We start from the raw sequence: 21,404 nt of genomic DNA, 5'->3' as shown, positions 1-21,404 counted from the left end.
CCTCACCCCCAAGACCCCTTCGTGGACATTTTAGCATTTACGTGATTTTTAATCCCTTCAGGGAGACTTTCTATCCTGCAGTCCCATCCCACCCCACTGCTGCTGTTTGTCTGCCAGCTGGGTCAAGCATCAAGGGGAAGGGGGTTAATACTCACTGAAAGACTACTGATCCTACCGGGAAATCAACCTATTTACTGTACTGTTGTAAATATCATACCCTTTATATCCTGTATGTTGGCTTCTTTTAAATAAATTGAAATGTCTTAGAAAAAAAGAAGAAAAAAAGGCAAGGCAGGGCAGGACCCAGAAGACCCAGAAGCCACCTGAAATGGCAGTAACTCTATCAGTAAGCACTCTGAAAGTCAGTGGCATAAATGCACCAATTAAAGGACAGATTATGAGGATGAATCAAAAACAAAACCCACTTTAAATATAAAGACACATATAGATTAAAAGTAAATGAATTAAGCTGTGGCCTGTTTTGCTCAGTGGATAGAGCATTAGCCCGTGGACTGAAGGGTCCCAGGTTCGATTCCAGTCAAGGACATGTACGTCAGTTGCTGGCTTGATCCCCAGTCCCTATCAGAGCATGTGCAGGAGGCAACCAATCAATGTGTCTCTCCCTTTCCCTTCCCTCTCTCTAAAATTCAATGGGAAAATATCCTTGGGTGAAGATGAACAAAAACAAAGTAAATGGATTAAGTAACATTAAAGAGATTATAAGAAAAATATATTCCAAATTTTGTTAGTTGTATAATGGTTATGTTTAAATTATTAACACCTAAGAAATTGGGTGAAGGGTACATATAATATGCTGTAGTATTTTATAGTTTTTTTAGATGTATGATATTATTTCAAATTAAAATATAAAAAAATTTAAAAATTAATAAAATATTAATTGAAATGTATCTGCATTACATGAAAAATCTCCTAATTGCTTCTAGCATAATTTATTAAATTGCGCTAAAATTTTTTTTTTTAATATATTTTATTGATTTTTTACAGAGAGGAAGGGAGAGAGATAGAAACATTGATGAGAGAGAAACATCGACCAGCTGCCTCCTGCACATCTCCCACTGGGGATGTGCCCGCAACCCAGGTACATGCCCTTGACCGGAATCGAACCTGGGACCTTTCAGTCCGCAGGCCGACGCTCTATCCACTGAGCCAAACCGGTTTCAGCAAATTGCGCTAAAATTTACAAGGGTTCAATTAAAAAATAGCTTAATTCTAAATGATATAATAGAAAATATTTAATAGTGCAGTTATAAGCACTTATCTGAAAATACAAATTTAAAGAAGTGAATTTAAAGAAGGGATTAGCCAAAGAAAGCATATGCACAACCCATGGACACAGACAACAGTATGGTGATGGCCAGAGAGAAGTGGGGGGCAAAAGCTGAGTAGAGGGGTCAAAAGGAGGGAAATAGAGACATCCTATATAATAATAATAAAAGGCTAATATGCACATTGACTGAATGGCAGAATGACCGGTTGCTATGATGCGCACTGGCCACCAGGGGGCAGACGCTCAATGCAGGAGCTGCCCCCTGGTGGTCAGTGCACTTCCATATGGGGAGTGCCACTCAGCCAGAAGCTGGCTCATGGCTGGCCAGCGCAGTGGTGGTGCCAGGAGCCTCTCCCACCTCCGTGGCAGCACTAAGAATGTCCAACTAACCATTTAGACCCGATCCCTTGGGGGCCTAAGCCTTTAGTCGGACATCCCCAAGGGCTCCCTGGCTGCTAGAAGGATGTCTGACTGCAAGGTTAGGCCTGATCCCCTAGGGAGTGGGCCTAAGTCGACAGGTGGACATCCCCCAAGGGGTCCTGGACTGTGAATGGGCACAGGCTGGGCTGAGGGACCCTCCCCCCCCACCCCCCACCGAGTGCACAAATTTTTGTGCACCGGGCCTCTAGTCTATACTAATAAAAGGGTAATATGCTAATTAGACTGGAGACCTTCCAGACAAAGCCATGGTGGCAAGCCAAGGCAGAGGCAGCTAGGGGCGAGCAGGCCAGCAGTAAAAGGCAGATGGGGGTGAGCAGGCTGGCAGGGGGGGCAGTTGGGGACGAGCAGCATGGCTGGGGGGGGTAGTTGGGGGCAATCAGGCCTGCAAGGGGGGACAATTGGGGATGAGCAGCATGGCTGGGGGGCGGGGGGTAGTTGGGGGCAATCAGGCCTGCAAGGGGGAGCAGTTGGGGATGAGCAGCCTAGCAGGGGGGGCAGTTGGGGGCGATCAGGCCAGCAGGGGGTGCAATTGGGGGTGATCAGGCCACCAGGCAGAGTGGTTAGGGGCAATCAGGCAGGCAGTCAGGTGAGCAGTTAGCCAGTGGTCCCGGATTGTGAGAGGGATGTCCGATTGACGGTTTAGGCCTGATGGGATGGACCTACCCTGGCAATCAGAGATCCCCCGAGGGGTCCCAGATTGGAGAGGGCACAGGCCAGGCTGAGAGACACCCCTCCACCCCCTGGGCACCATTTTGTGCACCGAGCCACTAGTATATATAGAAAAGCCTAAGTGACCGGCCAATCAGCTGACCGGCCAACTGGCTGGTAACTCTGATGCACACTGACCATCCCACACACTGACCATCACGGAGCAGACGCTCAATGCAGGAGCTGCGGAGGGACAGCAACTTTGCAGAGCGCCCTCTCACATTCTGGGAGCCCTCGGGGGATGTCGGACTGCCGGTTTGGACCCAATTTCTGCAGGCCAGGCCGAGGGACCCCACCAGTGCACGAATCTGTGCACCAGGCCTCTAGTGAAACTACATTTAAAAAATATAGTTAGTGCCGAACCGGTTTGGCTCAGTGGATGGAGCCTTGCCCTGCGGACTGAAGGGTCCCAGGTTCGATTCTGGTCAAGGGCATGTACCTTGGTTGCGGGCACATCCCCAGTGGGGGGCGTGCAGGAGGCAGCTGATCGATCTCTCTCATCGATGTTTCTAACTCTCTATCCCTCTCCCTTCTTCTCTGTAGAAAATCAATAAAATATATAAAAAAATATATATATATAGTTCGGGAGCCTGGCCCCTCTTCATACTTTTTGCTTGTTGGAAACAGCGCATCCCTTTCTGCCTCTCACTTCACACGTGTCTGTGCTGGGCTGTCAGCTTGGGCCTGGGCTTCAGGCACATCCAGGTGGCCCAGCGCCTGCCGCTGGAGGCAGCGTGGACAGACGGACGGGTGGACGGACGTGCTTCTCAAAACCGCTCTTATCGGGGTTGGTGTCTGGGAACTGTGGGCCCGCCCCAGGTGTTTCCTGTGGTTCTGGGGAGGCCTCCTGTGTGGGGAGGGCAGCAACCGCCAGGAGCCAGCCGTCCTGATCTCATGGTGGAGAAAGGCCAGCCAAACCCACACTCAGCGACCCCCCAAGTTAAGTGGCCTGCGCTGCTCCGAAGTCAAAGGCAGGAAACGAGAAGAAAGGCGGGCGCCACTCCATGTTGAAGGCACTCAGGGACTTGGGGGCTGCCCCCCCCATTCTCTCTAAGAAGCAATGGGGGGGGCTCAGGGGCTCAGGGGGCTCGGGGGGTGGCTTGGGTGAGGGTTAAAAGAAAGAAAACAGCCCTAACCGGTTTGGCTCAGTGGACAGAGTGTCCGCCTTCGGACTGAAGGGTCCCGAATTGGATTCCAGCCAAGGGCACGTACCTTGGTTGCGGGCTCATCCCCAGTAGGGGGTGTGCAGGAGGCAGCTGATCGATGTTTCTAACTCTCTATTCCTCTCCCTTCCTCTCTGTAAAAAAATCAATAAAATATATTTAAAGAAAGAAAGAGAGAGAGAGAGAAAGAAGGAAGGAAAGAAAGAAAGAAAGAAAGAAAGAAAGAAAGAAAGAAAGAAAGAAAGAAAGAAAGAAAGAAAGAAAGAAAGAGAAAGAAGAAAGAAAGAAGAAAGAAAGAAAGAAGAAAGAAAGAAAGAAAGAAAGAAAGAAAGAAAGAAAGAAAGAAAGAAAGAAAGAAAGAAAGAAAGAAAGAAAGAAAGAAAGAAAGAAGGAAAGAAAGAAAGAAAGAAAGAAAGAAAGAAAGAAAGAAAGAAAGAAAGAAAGAAAGAAAGAAAGAAAGAGAGAAAAGAAAGAGAGAAAGGAAGAAAAGACAAGTCCCGGAGGAGAAAGCTCTGGGAAGGAGTGTCCACGTCGAGATGGACACACGCGGCCCAGTGGGACCCGGTGGTGGGGAACCAGGCGGGCCTGACCGAGGGGCTGGGGGGCAGGGGGCTGCCCTCCAGGAAAACAGGTCAGATGGGAGATCCCCTGAGTCAGGCACCAGGAAGTCCCGCCTGGGAACTCCGTGCTGGGAGACACCCACCTGGGTGCCGGGCCCCGGAGGCTTGACGGGAAGAGAGGCTGCTGGAGGGAAACACCCAGTGTCATTGATGGAGCCACACAGCCCGGACCTGGGTCACGGGAGCCAGGCACCCACCAGGTGTCAGGACCTGGCAGCACGGAGACCAGACCGGGGGCCTCGCGGAGACCAGCTGGGAACTGAGGGCACACGCAGAGTCCAGGCGCCGGAGGGCAGGGCTAGGGCGCAGGCAGGGGGTGACAAGCAGCCTTCCAGCACAGAGGGCACTGCAGGCCGCGCTTCGGGAATCTGTCCCTAAAACCAGGTCACGGCCGGCCAGCGGGGCTCGGCGGCTGAGCGTTGGCCGATGATCCAGGAGGTCACGGTTCCCCATGCGAGGAGGATGGGGCCACCTGGGCCGCCATGACCTGCCTGGTGCCCGAGAGGAGACCTGCTACCCCCACCCAGCAGCCGGGCCTTCCCCCTGAGGACGGGGCCCTGGCTCCCCAAGGACCAGGCCTTGGCCCCGGGCGCCCCTCAGCCCCCACCCACCGTGGGTGACCACCAGCAGCCCTGTTTTCGGCAGATGGTTCTCAGACAGGGTCCCCTGGCGGACCACCCTGGCCTGGAGGGAAGAGACCTAGAGGGGAGCCCTCAGGAGGCTCCAGTCACCCCAAGTCCCATAGAACGGGGGACGTCACAGACCTTGGCAGCCACCTCAGGCCTGGCTTCCCCAGGGCAGAGCGGGTCGCTCTGGCGGTGGCACCTGCAAAGCACAGCTGGCTCATCCGGGTCCTGCTCTGCCGGAAGCCGGTCCATCCTTGCTGCTTGACACAGTCGCTGCAGAGAAGAAACGTCTGCACAGCATATGTTTCAAGGGACCTGGCATATATAGCATATTGTTCTTAATATGTTTGCTCCCCTTAGCACCATGTGTTTTAACAAAGATTACCTCTCAGAGAAAGGTTGTTTCCCCAGGTGGGGATTTTTCCCTGAAGTTAGGGAGGAGATAAAACCCCTTAACTAAGTGCCAGGCGGGTAGTTAATCACTTTAACTAAGAACAATCACGCTTAAGCTACATAATCTTTACTCCCTGGAATAAGAAACGCCCTAACCTTTGGAATAGAAATTGACAGGATTAAAATCAACTGGTATAAATACAGATGTAACAAGACAACGACACACAGAACCTAGACACAGAACTTAGCGAGAGAACCTGGCTGAAGAACCTAGACACAGAACCTAGAGACAGAACCTATCAAGAGAACATGGCAAAAGATCCTGGACAGAACCTGTCTACAGAACTTGGCTAGGGAACCTAGACAGAACATGGCAGGAGGACCTGGATTGAACCTGGCTGAAGAACCTGGCTAAAGAACCTGGCGACCGAACCTGGCTGGAGAACCTGGATAGAACCTAGCTGGAGAACCAAGACAGAACCTGGCTGGAGAACCCAACTATGCTGATCAACTGAAGGCTGCCTCCATGTCATTCCTTCTTCGCTGACTCCGTCCACACCTTTGGGGACCCCTGGACCTGCTGGGGTTAGACCCCAACATCTTGCGCCCAAACAGGGACCCTTAGGTAAGCCCCCCATTCCCCTAGGTAAGCCCCACTCTCGGGACGGATAGGACTCCACCATAGAAAGAGGGTGGATAGTCTTCACTGACTCCGTCCACACCTATGGGTACCCCTGGAACAGGATTCCCCTAGGTAAGCCCCCCCCTTTAAGAACCCCCACACTCAGGACGGATAGGACTCCACCAGGGTGCTACAGACCCCCCCTATAGAGGATAAGTAGGGTAAGAAGGTGGATAGTATAGAACTTAGATTGAGAAGATGTGCCGTACTGAGTCTAAAGAAAAAAGACTCTGTATTGATCTTTTAACACATATGCTTGCTAGCAAAGGAGTTAAGGTTACTCCCAGTCAGACGGAATGTTTTATACAAGAAGTATGTCCATGCTTTTCTGAGGAAGGAAAGGTGCCGGAAAGGTAAATGTAGAGGCATGGGAGAAGGTAGGCCCAAGGAGCCTTATCCTTAACCCCACTGCAGCCTTTCCACCCCGGAAAAGTGCAGGATTGGCAAGCTCTCCCTGGGGTGATAGATCAGGACTCAGGTAATAGCGGAAAGCGCCAATCCTACTCTTAAAATGGATACAAGAGAGCATTTGGGGTTTTTCTTTTTAATGCCTGCCTTGGATTGAGTAAATGCATTACATGCGTCACCACAATGGACCCAGAGGAGCTCCTTGTCCCATCGTTCCAAAGACTTAGAGTTTCCCCGATGACAGAAAAGCGGAAAAAAGAAGAAAAGGAAGGCTATGCAAGGGACTGAGGTGCCAACATGGGGTCAGCTGAAGAAGTTAACTGAGGCCCAACAGATGGTAGAAAAGCAAGAGGTGGAAGCTACTCTCTCAGCCAAGTCCGAGGACTCTGAGTAAAACAGCAAAAGAAACTTTCATTTAGCAGAAACTCACTTATTCCGTCAAATGGAAAGACTTACTTACAGGAGCCTGGAAGGGACCTGATGTACTTTTAACCTGGGGGAGAGGATATGCTTGTATATTTCCAGAGGATGCAGACTCACCTGTGTGGATTCCAGACCATCTAATCCGACCTTATGTCACACCACCCTCCATCTCCGCCTCATCCTCCTCCCCGGTATCATCCATATCGTCCGACCCAGAGGGCACAGCTGACTCCTCCCCGGACACCGACAACACCATCAAGCACAGCCCTGGTGGACCCATGATCCAGCCCTTCAACACACTGAAGCTCCGGGAAGCCCGTCGCCAATGACGCCGCCTGCTAGCCAGACCAACAAAGACAATCAAACCAACAACTTGAGGACAGCTGAAATCCCTTGACTGAAGAGGCCGGCAACCTTCTACAGGAATGGGGCTCCTTGTGTGCTCCAAAAACTATGTTTATAGCTATGCTCACTGTCATTGCTTGTCAGTCTTCTTCCGAGTCTTAAACAACCCAGTCTGAGAGGTGGCCGCTGATTTACATGCGCTATCATTTAAAAAAAAAGGGGGGGAATTTGCCGGAAGCCGGTCCATCCTTGCTGCTTGACACAGTCACTGCAGGAAAGAAACATCTGCACAGCATATGTTTCAAGGGACCTGGCATATATAGCATACTGTTCTTAATATGTTTGCTCTCCTTAGTGCCATGTGTTTTAACCAAGGTCACCTCTCCGAGAAAGGTTGTTTCCCCAGGTGGGGATTTTTCCCTGAGGTTAGGGAGGGGATACAACCCTAGGCTGGTAGTTAATCACTTTAACTACAAACAATCATGCTTAAGCTACATAATCTTTACTCCCTGGAATGGAGATAAAAAAAGCCCTAACCTTTGCAATAGAAATTGACAGGATTAAAATCAACTGGTATAAATACAGATGTAACAAGACAATAAACATCAGATCCTAACCAGAACTTCCCTGGAGATCCTGGCTAGAGATCCTGGCTAGGCTGCTGATCAACTGAAGGCTGTGTCCATGTCATTCCTTCTTCGCCGACTCCGTCCACACCTTTGGGGATCCCTGGACCTGCTGGGGTTGGACCTCAGCACCGCTCCTCAGTGCAGACTCACCCCAGTGCCTGCCCCAGCCTCCGAGGCTGCACAGACCAGTCCCAGAATCAGATCGCACCCAACTCACCAGAGGCTGGGGGTGGGAGGGGGGACACAGAACGGCCAGGCCAGCAGCCAGCTGGGCTCCAGGAGCAGGGCCAGCCAGGGCACACAGACAGGGGATGGCCAGCTGGGGACCACACAGAGGCTCTGGGAGTATGGACAGGGCCTGGGTAAGCCCGGGGATCTGGCTCCGCTGGCACCACCAGCCGGGAGGGGCAGCCCGCCTGTGGCACGAGCTCTGGACGTGGCTGGGAGGGCCCCTGACTGGGGTTCCAGGGTCCGAACGCCCTCTGGGGCCGTTGGGGGTAGTTCCTGGGTGAGAAACCTGACCCACAGCCCACAACAGACAGCACCGGGAGAGGGTAGAAGACTGGCCAAGATGGAGTAGAAGTTTTCTCTCTCGGCCGCAACCAGCCCAGCTAGAGAGCAGACGACGGGGGATGGAGAAAAGGAAAGAGACGGAGACAGGAGGGAAGGCTGGGACCAGGTGGGGCGCTGATGGAGAGACTGTGACCCAGAGCTGGTGCAGTGTGTTTATTGCATACAGCCTGACAGCAGGAGGTTTTATAGAGTTCAAGCAAAGGAAATTATGTGAATCATGGTTAAAGATCAAGCTGCAATTCTTCATTCATGTGGCTTCTTTGTAATTGTCACTCCTGGTTGGACTTAGATAATGAAACCCACCCCCTGAGTCATGTGATGCGCAGACAGACCCGTCCCAGTCCCAGCCCAGGAGGAGGCTGAGGCCCGTCCTGCAGCTGAGCTCAGGGCCCGGGCGGTGGGTGGGGGCAGGAGCGCCCTGGGCCAGGGCCTCACAGGCGGGGTCAGGAGGGGGGGGTCGGCACCTCAGGAGCCCGGTGGGGAGACGCGGGTGGTCCCAAGCCCCCGGCACAGCAGGTGGTGTCCTCCTCAGCCAGGTGCGGGCTGGCCTCCAGGAGGGAGTCCCGAGGCTCCCCTAGCACCGTAGCTGGTCCTTGGGGGCCTGGCCGCTGCCCGCAGCCTCGCGGAGATGGCTCAGGCGCCTGCATCCGGCAGCCATGTGTCAGCAGGCAGTTGCTCTGAGGGAACAGGGATGCTGTCTCCTCCACGGGCTCCGTGGTGACGTCTGGCTGGACCCGGGAGGCCTGCAGGTCCCGACGCCTGTTCCTTTTTGCCTGCTCCCTTGTACCCTGCGAGCGACACTCGGCGTGAAGACCAGGGGCCGCTCCCGCCTGGCCCGATGCTCCGGGTCAGCCACCCCCAAGGGCAGGAACGGGACCTCCCTCCCTGACTTACACAGCATCCACGGAGGACTCAGCCCCGCAGGGACCTGTCCCACCCCCTCCCCACCCACTCCCCCCAGCCAGCAGCCTCACCGCCAGGGTGGGGACAGGCAGCAATACCCCAGAAAAGGTGAGTTTTCCTGCAAAACAGAGACGCCCCGTCAGGAAGGGGCCGCCCGGCTGGGGACCAGGGGGCCTGCTGCTCTCAGGGAACCTCCCAGAGACCGACCCGCTCAGAGGCAGCAAGACCCAAGCACGGGCTCCTGGTCGGCCTGTCCCCGGGGCCGGGAGACGGGGAAGGACCCGGGCCCTGCCACCTCCCCTACTGCCAACCCGGCCCCCCCTCAGCCGCGTGGACCGTCCACAGGGAGGGCTGAGCCCCCACAGGGGAGCAGCTGCCAGGAGCCTGGAGGAGGGACCCGCTCGCTGCTCAGAGCCAGGCCCTGGGCCGGGCACCTCCTGGGTGAGGACAGGGCGCGGCCTCGCCCACAGCCCTGAGCCTCTCTCTGCTCAGGGCCCCCCTCCGGGTCTGGTCACGCATAGCGCCCTGGGCAGGGACAGGGGAGGGAGGCATGACGGGGCCCCCGCTGCTCTCGGCTCCCTGTGCTCCTCCGTCCGCTGAGGGCAGGTGGGAGCTTGGGCCCTGGTGCTGCGTGGGCACCGGGGCACCAGGCTCCTAAGACAGAAAGTCCCGCCCCCGGGCACCCCAGGCCGCCTCTCTATTTGGGGGACAGAGCCAGAGCGGTGTCTGGGATGGGAGAGCTGGGACCTGAGCCCTGACGGGACCAGGGGCTCCTGCTCACCACGTGATGTTCTGTCCCTGATGGACATGAGCACAAGGGGCACAGAAATGACAGCGATGACGAGGACGACGCTGATGATGATGATGATGATGACGGGGCCCCTGGGGGAGCATGTCACGTCTGAGCTGCTGGTCCCAGGCATCGCTTCCCAGGAGAGTGAGCCACTGCACCTGGGGAGGAGGGGCCGGTGGGCAGCGGGCAGGGGCACCTCGGTGCCTGGCGCTCACCCCGAGCGTCCCCTGCGCAGCCTGGCGCACAGAGGGGGAGGCTGCTGCCTGGGGTGGGCCCGGGGAGGGGGCTCTGGGGGGCACTCAGGTCTGACTCTCCCTGTCCCACAGCCACGGGGACACGGAGGGAGGGGAGGAAGGAGCAGGACAACCGGGGGACAGGGACACTGGTCACAAGAGAGGGACAGCGAAGGAGATGCCAGGGGTGAGGACAGAGCTGCTGTCAGGAATGGACTGTGAAAGCCAGTGCCCCAGACAGAGGGACAGACCAGGGGGACAGGGGATAGTAGAGGGGGAGGGGGCAGACTGAGGGACAGAACTGGGTGGGGAGACAAGAGGGAGGGAAGGAAGAGACACAGGACCGTGACCCTCCCTGTGGAGTCACACCATAAACTAAGCAGGCAGGTATCAGCTCGGACTTGGTGGGTGTGTGTGTGTGGGGGGGGGGGGGGGGGGTGCATCGAGGTTCCTGCTTCCGGGGAAGTGGACTCCTCACTCTGGGAGCCTCGTGTGTGCACCCCTGACTCCGAATGGCAGGACCCCTCAGCCCTGACACCTGGGGACACCCCGGAACACAGGGTGGGGTCTCTGGCCGCAGCGCCCTCAGCCTGTATCTGGGATGTGCTGACCGGGCCCTGGGCTGAGGAGACAGCAGTGTGGGAGCCATAGGGTCAGCGGGGCGGCTGGGGGGTCACCCTCTCCCCGCTGGGGGCCCATATCTCCAAGGGAGCTCTAGCAGTGCCTCCTGGGACCCGGGTCACCTACCTGGTCCAGGGCATGCAGGCTGCCTGGGTGCCCCCCGCAGAGAAGGTGCCCGGCTGGCAGTCTTCACACAGTGTGTCCTGCCACTCGGTGCCTGAGAAACGAATGAGTGAATGGCTGAACAGATGGATGAACAATTGAGTGGGTGGATGAAGGAATGAGTGATTGGATGGGTGGATGGATGGATGAATGAGTGAGTAAATGAGTGAATGGGTGAATGGGTGAGTGAGTGAATGATACCTGAGGACAGTGCCTCCTTCCAGTGAGTGGTGTTGGTCAGAGGAGAAAATCAGTTGGTAAATGCAGGTGAGAAATGGAACGTGCTCACAGGCTGAGGTCTCTCCCCAAACTCACTCAGCTCCACGAGCCTCACGTCTCAGGGTTTCTCCGGAAGTCTGACCCGGAACCGGAGATAGACCTGCCCTCAAAGCATCTTGTCCAGGTTATTTTTATTGATAATAAAAACTTGAAATCATACGAAGTTAGTTCCCAGATTGTGAGTCATGTGATGCGCAGACATGACCCCGTCCCAGTCCCAGCCCAGGAGGAGGCTGAGGCCTGTCCTACAGCTGAGCTCAGGGCCTGGGGCGGCGAGTGGGGGGCAGGAGCACCCTGGACCAGGGCCTCACACGCTGGGTCAGGAGGGGGGAGGTCAGGCACCTCAGGAGCCCGGTGGGGAGACGCGGGTGGTCCACAGCCCCTGGCACAGAAGGTGGTCTCCTCCTCAGCCAGGCGCAGGCTGGCCTCCAGGAGGGGGTCCCTGCTGGTGGTCTTAATGCAGCAGCTAGAAGGGTTCAGGAATCTGGAGAAGGGGCTGCATGTAAATGAATAAAGAGTCCAGAGAGGAAACATGATTTTGGAAGGCATTTTGGGGACCAGAGGAGACTTAGCTAAAGGAACTAAGTTCTCCTTGTCACAGGACCCCTTGCTATTTATTAACACACTTTGCCCTGAGGTGAGGTAGATATACATCAAAGGCCAGGGTTAGTATACAGCAGTGCTTCCCAAACTTATTTGGCCTACCGCCCCCTTTCCAGAAAAAATATTACTTAGCGCCCCCTGGAAATTAATTTTTTAAAAATTTTAATAGCAATTGAACAGAAAGATATATGTATTAATGTTTCTACCTTTTTCGTAAAATATATAAAGAAAGGTGTAAATTAGAAATATTGAAGTTTGAAATTATGAAACTATTTATTGCACTCAGAATAGAAAGGTAATACAAAAAAAGTTAAAACAAATGCACCTGTGGCCATCACCGCCCCCCCTGGATCGCTGCAGTGCCCACCAGGGGGCGGTAGCGTCCACTTTGGGAATCACTGGTATACAGAGTCCATGGTCAGATTGGAGGAACTGCCTATGGCTGTTCTGGTGTTTGGCCAGCAGGAGGCAATAACATGTAGATTGAAATGCCCTCAGCCCCCTCCAGATGATTCAGCCCAGCTCACATGCTGGAACTGGCTTTCGGCAGGAACGATGGCTCCCCTGACCCCGTAGCTGGTCCTTGGGGGCCTGGCCGCTACCAGCAGCCTCTCGGAGATGGCTCAGGCATCTGCATCCCGCAGCCATGTGTCAGGTGGCGGGTCCCTCTGAGGGAACATGGATGCTGTCTCCTCCACGGGCTCCGTGGTGACGTCTGGCTAGACCAGGAAGGCCTGCAGGTCCCGACGCCTGTTCCTTTCTGCCGGCTCCCCTGTCCCCTGCGAGGGACACTCGGCGTGAAGACCAGGGGCCGCTCCCGCCTGGCCCGATGCTCCGGGTCAGCCACCCCCAAGGGCAGGAGCGGCGCCTCCCTCCCCGACTTAGCACAGCGTCCACGGAGGACTCAGCCCTGCAGGGACCTGCCCCCACACCTCCCCACCCCCAGCCAGGAGCCTCACCTCCGGGGTGGGGACAGGCAGCAATACCTGAGGAAAGGCGAGTTTTCCTGCAAAACAGAGACGCCCCGTCAGGAAGGGGCCGCCCAGCCGGGCACCAGGGGGCCTGCTGCTCACGGGGAACCTCCCAGAGACCGACCCGCTCAGAGGCAGCAAGACCCAAGCACAGGCTCCTGGTCGGCCTGTCCCCGGGGCCGGGAGACGGGGAAGGACCCGGGCCCCTGCCACCTCCCCTGCTGCCAACCCGGCCCCACCTCAGCCCCGTGGACCGTCCACAGGGAGGGCTGAGCCCCCACAGGGGAGCGGCTGCCAGGAGCGGGGAGGAGGGACCCGCCAGCTGCTCAGAGCCGGGCCCTGGGCCAGGCACCCCCCGGGTGAGGACAGGGCGCAGCCTCGCCCACAGCCCTGAGCCTCTCTCTGCTCAGGGCCCCCCCTCGGGCTCTGGGCACACAGAGCGCCCTGGGCAGGGACAGGGGAGGGAGGCATGACGGGGCCTCCCGCTGCTCTCGGCTCCTTGTGCTCCTCCGTCCGCTGAGGGCAGGTGGGAGCTCGGGCCCTGGTGCTGCGTGGGCACCGGGGTCACCAGGCTCCTCAGACAGGAAGTCCCACCACGGGCACCCCAGGCCACCTCTCTATTTGGGGGACAGAGCCAGAGCGGTGTCTGGGATGACAGTGCTGGGACCTGAGCCCTGACGGGACCAGGGGCTCCTGCTCACCACGTGATGTTCTGTCCCTGATGGCCCTGAGCACAAGCACAGAAATGACAGCGATGACGAGGATGACGTTGATGATGATGATGATGATGACGGAGCCCCGGGAGGAGCATGTCACGTCTGAGCTGCTGGTCCCAGGCGTCCCTTCCCGGCAAGTGGGCCACTGCACCTGGGGGAGGAGGGCACGTGGGCAGCGGGCAGGGGCACCTCGGTCCCTGGCGCTCACTCCAACCCCGAGCGTCCCCCGCGCAGCCTGGCGCACAGAGGGGAAGGCTGCTGCCTGGGGTGGGCCCGGGGAGGGGGCTCTGGGGGGAACTCAGGTCTGACTCTCCCTGTCCCACAGCCACGGGGAGACGGAGGGAGGGGAGGAAGGGGCAGGACAACCGGGGGACAGTGGCAGTGGTCACCAGAGAGGGACAGCAAAGGAGATGCCAGGGGTGAGGACAGAGCTGGTGTCAGGAATGGACTGTGAAAGCCAGTGCCCCAGACAGAGGGACAGACGGGGGCGGGGGGGGGGGCAGGAGGGTAGGGAGGGTAGAGACAGAGGAACAGACCTGGGGGGGTGGGGGGTTGAAACTCAGGACCCAGAGCCTCCGTGTGGCAGTCACGCCAGAGACTAAGCAGCCAGGTCACAGCTGGAACGGGGGGGAGGGCAGCTAAAGTGGGCACTGGGGTTCCCATTTCCGGGGGAGTGGACTCCTCACTCTGGAGCCTCGTGTGTGCACCCCTGACTCCGAATGGCAGGATCCCTCAGTCCTGACACCTGGGGACACCCCGGAACACAGGGTGGGGTCTTTGGCTGCAGCGCCCTGAGCCCCGCATCTGGTATGTGCTGACCGGGCCATGGGCTGAGGTGACAGCAGTGTGGGAGCCACAGGGTCAGCGGGCGGCCGAGAGGTCACTGTCTCCCCGATGGGGGTCCCTCATCTCCCAGGGGGGCCCTGGCAGAGCCTCCTGGGACCCGGGTCACCTACCTGGTCCAGGGCGTGCAGGCTGCCTGGGTGCCCCCCACAGAGAAGGTGCCCGGCTGGCAGTCTTCACACAGCGTGTCCTGCCACTCGGTGCCTGAGAAACGACAGTGTCGGGCAGAGGGCTCCTCGGGGCCCCCCTCAGGCCGGGGTCTGGGGCCTGTGTCCTCAGGGGGCTCCGCGCTCACCTGTCTCCCGCACCCTCTGGCCCGGGTGGCAGACACTGTGGGGCCTGCACTGGACGCAGGAGTCCCCGTCCCGTCGCACACAGAAGTGGCCGCGCCCGCAGCCGCACACGGTGTTGGTCCGGGTGGTGCAGTTCCGTCTGGTCACCTGGCCCAGGCCTGGGACCCAGAGAAGGAGCTCAGAGCAGCAGCAAGGCCTGCCAGGGCTGGGGGTGAGCGCCCCGTCCCAGGAGGAAACCACGCTGAGGGTTGGGCAGCGCCCGCAGGCCTGGGGAGGGCACGGGGACAGGGGTGCAGCCCCCTCTGCTCCCCCTGGACCCTGCCGGCCGCAGCCCAGGCTCAGCCGGAACATAGGCCCCGAGCTGCCGGACACAGAGGCCAGTCCCAAGGGGGGTCCGAGGGTCGGGGCTGCAGCAGCAGGGACGGGGGCAGGGTCTTCTCCACAGAAGGCAAGGCCTCTTGGGGCGGTTGAGACCTCCCAGCCTGAACCCCAACAGGAAGTGGGACCAGTCAGCCAAAGAACAGGCCCAGAGGCTACTCCCAGGACCGATGCCCCTCAAACAGGTTTCCTCCTGCAAACCAAGCAGGTCAGAGACAGCCACAGGGCAGGGGCCTCAGCGGGCAGCAGAGGGGCATCCGCAGTGCCATCCCCCAGCCCATCCCAGGCAGCTGCTTCCTTTGTGGTTGCAGCACCCTGCCCACTCCCACGGCACTGAACCCCAAAGCATTCTGGCCTCCACCTTGGTCCGGGCCTTCCTCTGGTGTGCCGCAGCCCACTGCACCTGTCCTGGGGAGGGTGTGGAGTCCTGGGAGCCAGCACTGCAGGTGGAGGAGGCCCGGCCCCGGGCAGCCTGAGGGCCTGCAGTCAGTGTGGCTGGGATGGGGGGCTGGGGGCTCGGCACAGCCGGGGTTGGGCCCCTGGACTCACCTGGGTCACAGACGCGGCAGGGCAGACACTCGCGCAGGGCGTTGAGGTGGGCAGTGTAGGTGCCCCGGGTGCAGGGCTCACACACTGTGCCCGTGAGCTCCCCGCAGGCCTCCTGCACCCGGGAGCCTGCAGCCAAGCGGACACACACTCAGGGGGGGACGGCCCCAGGAGCCAGGGCAGGTGTGACACCCCCATGGGTCACCCCACCTGGGCTGTTCCCCAGGCCAGTAAGCCCGCTTTGCAGTTAGTGAGAACTTTCTGGAAGTTGGGGGCCTCCTGGGACACAGAGGCCTGGCTCTGAGCCTCCCTCTCCTGGCCTGAAATGGGCTGCCCACCCCCAGCCCCACCCTGAGCAGTGAACTGAGGGTCTGGGGGGGGGGAAGTTGGGGGTGCCCTCTGTGCCCAGGGCCTTCAGGCCTCCCATGAAGGGGTGCTGGGAGCAGAGGGGCTCCAGGCCAGGGGAGGGGGGGATGCCTGCCCCCAGCACAGCCCCGCCCCCAGCACTCCCCCAGGGGCCCTGCAGAGCTGCACCCACCTGGCCTGCACCTGGGGCAGCACATGGGCCCCGTCCGGAACTCCTCCTCTTTGCACGAGGGCTTCCCCAGTGCGCAGGGCAGGGCTGTCAGAAGGAGGAGGCTCAGGGCCTAAGGGAGATGGGGGGGCGTTGGAGCAGAGCAGCTGCCTGGGCCTCAGTCTCACCCTCTGGGAAATGGGCCATGCCCTGCAGGGGCCCAGGACAGGATTGTCTATGAGGATCCTAAGAGCCTGGGTTTGGGACCACCCTGTGTGTGACCTCTGACCCCCTGGGCTCGGAGAGTGAGCCCCGCCCCTGGGAAGGCCAGGGCTGCTCTGACCCCACAAACTCAGCCTCGCTGCTCCCTGTGCTGCACCCCGAACCCTGGAGCCACAGGGTCAGGGCAGCAACAGCTGGGTGGGGTGGGGGGGGGCTGAAAGGGTCACAGACTGGGGGCTGGTGAGGGGAAAGGGGAGGAGGAGGGGAAGGGGAGGCCTGTCAGTCAGAGCTATACCTGAGTAGTAACCACGGGGATTATTAGCTGGCAGGAGGAAAAAAAACAAAAAGAAAAAGAAAACAGGAAATGACGCAGGAAGTGGTGCACCGCCTCCCTCCCGGGCACAGACACCCAGTTCCTCCCCAGACGGGGCTGGGCGGTGGGGGAGGATTCCGCCCTGAATGGGGGGGGGGGGGGGGGGGACAGGGGTCCACAGAGGAGAGTCCTGGGAGGGGGTGGTCTCCTGCTGGGCCCAGTCCCAGCGGCCAGGGCTGTGGGCAGGGCCGGCTCCCCCACCGGCGCTGGGCTGCTGGGGACACCGTCCCCGACTCACCAGCCTCAGGACGTCAGCCGCGGGCCTCGGGCTGCAGGGGGGTGGCCCCCAGCCGGGCAGAGGCTGCATGTCCACCCGGGACCCTCATTCCCTGACCGCGGCCTCGGGTCTCCGGCCTGCGGGACAGATGGACGGCGGGACAGACTGACTCGTTCTCAACCTCGCAGCTGTGGCTGCTCCCAAAGAGAAAGAGAAGAGCAAACTGATCTTGGGCTGCAGTTTCCTCCAACACCGACAGGGGGCCACGCCCCACACAGCGGGACCAACCAGCCCTCACACGGGAGGGCAGGGCTGCGGTCCGGCTTTCCCCCCCAGGGGAGTGGCCAGGAGGGAGGGACCACGAGGGAGGGCGGGCCCAGCTCCGGAGAGCAGTCCCGTCCCCTCTCTGGTCCAGGAGCCGCCTCCCCCGCCCCCCCCGCGGGTTTCCAGTGGAAGTGGGCGCCCCCCAAAGCGCACCTCACTCCCTGTCGCTCTGCCCCCCAGAGAGCTGACCTGCAGCCTCTCCCCAGGCGGGCAGAGCCCTCTGAGCCTCCGTGACCTGTGTCCCCTCTGCCTGGGGAGCTGTTTGCACCCACACATTCCAGAGGGAGCCTCTCAGGGGAACTCTGGGCCCCTGGGGGTGCGGGAGGGGCACTGTCACCCCTGAGCACCTGGAGGGGCTCCCCACCATGTGCACTTACACCCTCCTGCCTGCAGGGGGCGGGCTGGGTCATTCCTGCCCCCATTCCACAGACGGGAGGTGGGGACTCAGAGAGACAGGGCCGGGCCCAGGGCTCCGGGTGCAAACGGTGCTCAGACCCAACCCTCATCTCTGACCTCAGAGGCCTGGGCCTCCACCTCCGCCTCCTGCTCACACTGTGGAGGCGGCACAGGCCCCTCGGCGGGAATGAGGGAAGCGCCGTGGGATGAGGGACACGGACACAGGAGCCCAGGGCCTGGAAGGGACTGCCTCTGCAGAAACCTGGGGCGATTTAGCACCAGAATCAATGGGGTTCGTGGGTCAGATCCCGTGAATGAACCAGGAAATGCTGAGGCCATCATGACATCAATAGTGAATGATGGATGGATGGATGGATGGATGGATGAGTGAATCGGTGAGTGAGTGAATGATACCTGAGGACAGGGCCTCCTTCCAGTGAGTGGTGTTGGTCAGAGGAGAAAATCAGTGGGTAAATGCAGGTGAGAAGTGGAAACTGCTCACAGGCTGAGGGCTCTCCCCAAACTCGCTCAGCTCCACGAGCCTCACGTCTCAGGGTTTCTCCGGAAGTCTGACCCAGAACCGGAGATTGACCTGCCCTCAAAGCGTCTTGACCAAGTTATTTTATTGATAATAAAATATTTAAAACATATAAAATTGCCAGTTGGAAATCACTTCCCAGACTGTGAGGCATGTGATGCGCAGACAGGACCCCGTCCCAGTCCCAGCCCAGGAGGAGGCTGAGGGCCGTCCTGCAGCTGAGCTCAGGGCCGGGCGGTGGGTGGGGGCAGGAGCGCCCTGGGCCAGGCCCTCACTCGCGGGGTCAGGAGGGGGGGTCGGCACCTCAGGAGCCCGGTGGGGAGACGCAGGTGGTCCCAAAGCCCCCGGCTCAGCAGGTGGTCTCCTCCTCAGCCAGGCGCCGGCTGGCCTCCAGGAGGGGGTCCCGGGCTCCCCGATCCCGAATCTGGTCCTTGGGGGCCTGGCCGCTGCCCCACCCCTCGCGCCCCCAATCCAGCCAGCACCGCACGCTGCAGTTCCGGACGGGCCCGGCAGGGGGAGCGCGAGCTCCAGGGCCTGAACCGAGGCGCTTCCAAGGCCCCCAGGCCGGACCTGCTGCGAACAGACTCCCCCCCTCCCCCATTCCCTCCCCCCTCGCCATCTCCTAAAGACCAGGGTCTCTGCCAGGGACCCACGGTCAGGACCTCAGTGTCCCCCCAAACGACCGGGGTGAGCAGCCCTCACTGGAGAGGGGAGGGCGGCCCAGCAGAGAGCCAACCCCGGGCTGAGCGTGTTTCTCCCCAGGGAAGCAGCGGCCACTGCTCACCAGCGGGCTCGCCTCCCCAGAGAGAAGGCAAGGCCTCTGCAGCGAAAGCCCCGAGGGAGCCTTGCCCTCCCCCGGGCACGCCCAGCGGCCTGGCACAGGGCCCGCCCCGGACACCCCAGCCCCAGGGAAAGAGAGGACAAGGGCCGGGCTGCGGGAACCAGGCTGTCCCCAGGCCTGGCGCTACCTGGAGGCCCGGCAGCGGCACCTTGACCACCAGTTGGGGGTGACATTGGGGGCTGGGCTGCAGGGTGTGTGGAGCTGGGCTGGCCGGTGGGCTGCCTGGAGGAGTGGCCCCTCACCAGGGAGAGCTGGCGGGCAGCAGGCAGGCAGGTGTAGGGTGGCTCCAGCCCTGGGGCCGGGGCAGGTGCAGGGGGCCACACCAGAAGGAGGCTCACCCTCACTCCAGGCCTCAAGCCTGGGCCCCCCCGCACCCTCAGGACCTGTGGCTGCCCTCAGTCCTTGGCTGGCCTGCCCCTGGGGCTGGAGATGGAGTGCAGGCCGGGCCCCAGCCGCCCACCTGCCCCCTCCTGTGCACCCGCCTCTCCAGGCTCACACTGCTCCTCACCCACAGCCATCCAAGCGCCCCAGGAGGATGAGATGTGTACCAGCCCCCGCTGGGTGATAGCAGGTAGGCCCCCCCTCCCCCAGCCCCGCCCCTGCTGCAGCCGGTGATGCTGCTGGTGATGCTGGTGATGCTGGCAGCCCGGGGCCTCACTCTGGGGCAAAGGACAGGCCTGGGGAGTGTCCCCATCCTCACCCCCCGCCCCCCCCCCACACACACACACACTCCTAGAAGCCCCTGCTCAGACCCTGGCCTCACAAGGGCTGCGGGACTCCTGGGCCAAGAGGCAGGGGCATGAGAAACATAAACCTCCACCATGGCCTGTTGATCAATGGTTATCGCATCAGCCCTCATCCCAGGCACCCACCTGGGTGCAGGCGGATCCCACCCCTGCCGGGTGCGTGCAGGAGGCAGCCCAGCCAGGTCTCTCTCCTCCTGTACGGAGGGTCCTGGTGACCACTGTGGGGCCCTGGCATCCAGGGGGTCCTCTAGCCACTGTAACTTACAGATAATCCTATATAGTAAAAGGGTAATATGCAAATTGACCCTAACAGCAGAACGACTAGAAATGACTGTTCACTATGACACACACTGACCACCAGGGGGCAGATGCTCAATGCAGGAGCTGCCCCCTGGTGGTCAGTGAGCTCCCACAGGGAGAGCTCTGCTCAGCCACAAGCCAGGCTGATGGCTGCCAGTACAGTGGTGGTGGTGGGAGCCTCTCCCGCCTCCTCAGGAGCGCTAAGGATGTCTGACTGCAGCTTAGGCCTGCTCTCTGCTGGCAAGTGGACATCCCCCGAGGGCTCCCGGGCTGCCAGAGGGATGTCTGATTGCCAGCTTAGGCCCGATCCCCCAGGGAGTGGGCCTAAGCCAGCAGGTGGACATCCCTTGAGGGGTCCCATACTGCGAGAGGGCACAGGCCGGACTGAAGGACTCCCCCCCTCCCCCCCCCCAGCACCCGAGTGCACAAATTTCTGTGCACCAGGCTTCTAGTTAACAATAAACACGCACAGTTCTAACCCAACACCAGGAGGCCTCAAACTGCCTCCCAAGGCTGGATCACACTCTGAAGCCACAGGATGGCTGAGGCTTTGGCCTTGACATTCGCTGAGCATTTATCCTAAGGTCTCCTCTCACTGCAGAGGCTTGGGGACCATCTCAGTGGCTGTGCAGGAAAAGCTATAAACTCTGTGCTGATCAATTCTGCCACGATGTGTTCGGCTTGATGAGAGACTGTGATCTGAGAATGAGTCGCACACACTGAGGCGTCACCTAAAAAGCATTTTGTTGGGGGAACAGTTTGCGCTGAGAGCAGCTCAGATCCTGTTTCTGGTGAGTCTCACCCACTGGTGACCCTGCCTGAGCCGTGGGGGTGGGAGGCCCGGGGCCATGCAGTTCCCTCTCTGCCCTGGAGGAGGCGTCCTCCTTGCTCATGTGAGTCACAGGGGCCTCATGGTCTCACTTGATGCCGTGGGTTCTGGCTGTCGCTCATGTTGGTGCTAAATCGCCCCGAGTTGCCCCCACGACCGCCCGCCCTCAGAGGCCTGTGATGCAATCCCCTGCCCTGGGCGCTGGGAAGGCCCCGTGTACTTGTGACTGCGGGCAGCAGGACAGACCGGCTCCCGTTCCCGCCTGGAAGGTGTGGTTTCCGCAGTGAGACATGTGTGCGCTGCCAGCCGGTGTCACCTCTGAGCTCTGCCCTAAGGCCAGAGGCAGCAGGTCCCAACAGTCCCCAGCCACCACCCCACAGGGACCCGCTCCACCCACACACAGACCCAGTGGTCCCTGGGTGCCCGGGAGGCGCTCCCCGGAGAACAGCTCAGAGCCTCGGCCA

The 21,404-nt window shown here is 59.7% G+C and overlaps 1 pseudogene; it reads right to left on the bottom strand.

Annotated features, from left to right (window-relative positions):
- Positions 1 to 8,437: 8,437 nt before the first annotated feature.
- On the bottom strand, positions 8,438 to 17,155 carry LOC139002792 (tumor necrosis factor receptor superfamily member 14-like; annotated as a pseudogene).
- Positions 17,156 to 21,404: the final 4,249 nt, after the last annotated feature.

This window comes from Myotis yumanensis, unplaced genomic scaffold (assembly GCF_028538775.1).
Source record: "Myotis yumanensis isolate MYYU_CA2020_CCGP unplaced genomic scaffold, mMyoYum1.0.hap1 SCAF_2, whole genome shotgun sequence".
Lineage (NCBI taxonomy): Eukaryota > Metazoa > Chordata > Mammalia > Chiroptera > Vespertilionidae > Myotis > Myotis yumanensis.
Note: the sequence above shows the minus strand (reverse complement) of the source record. Positions and strands in the feature narration are given on the sequence as shown.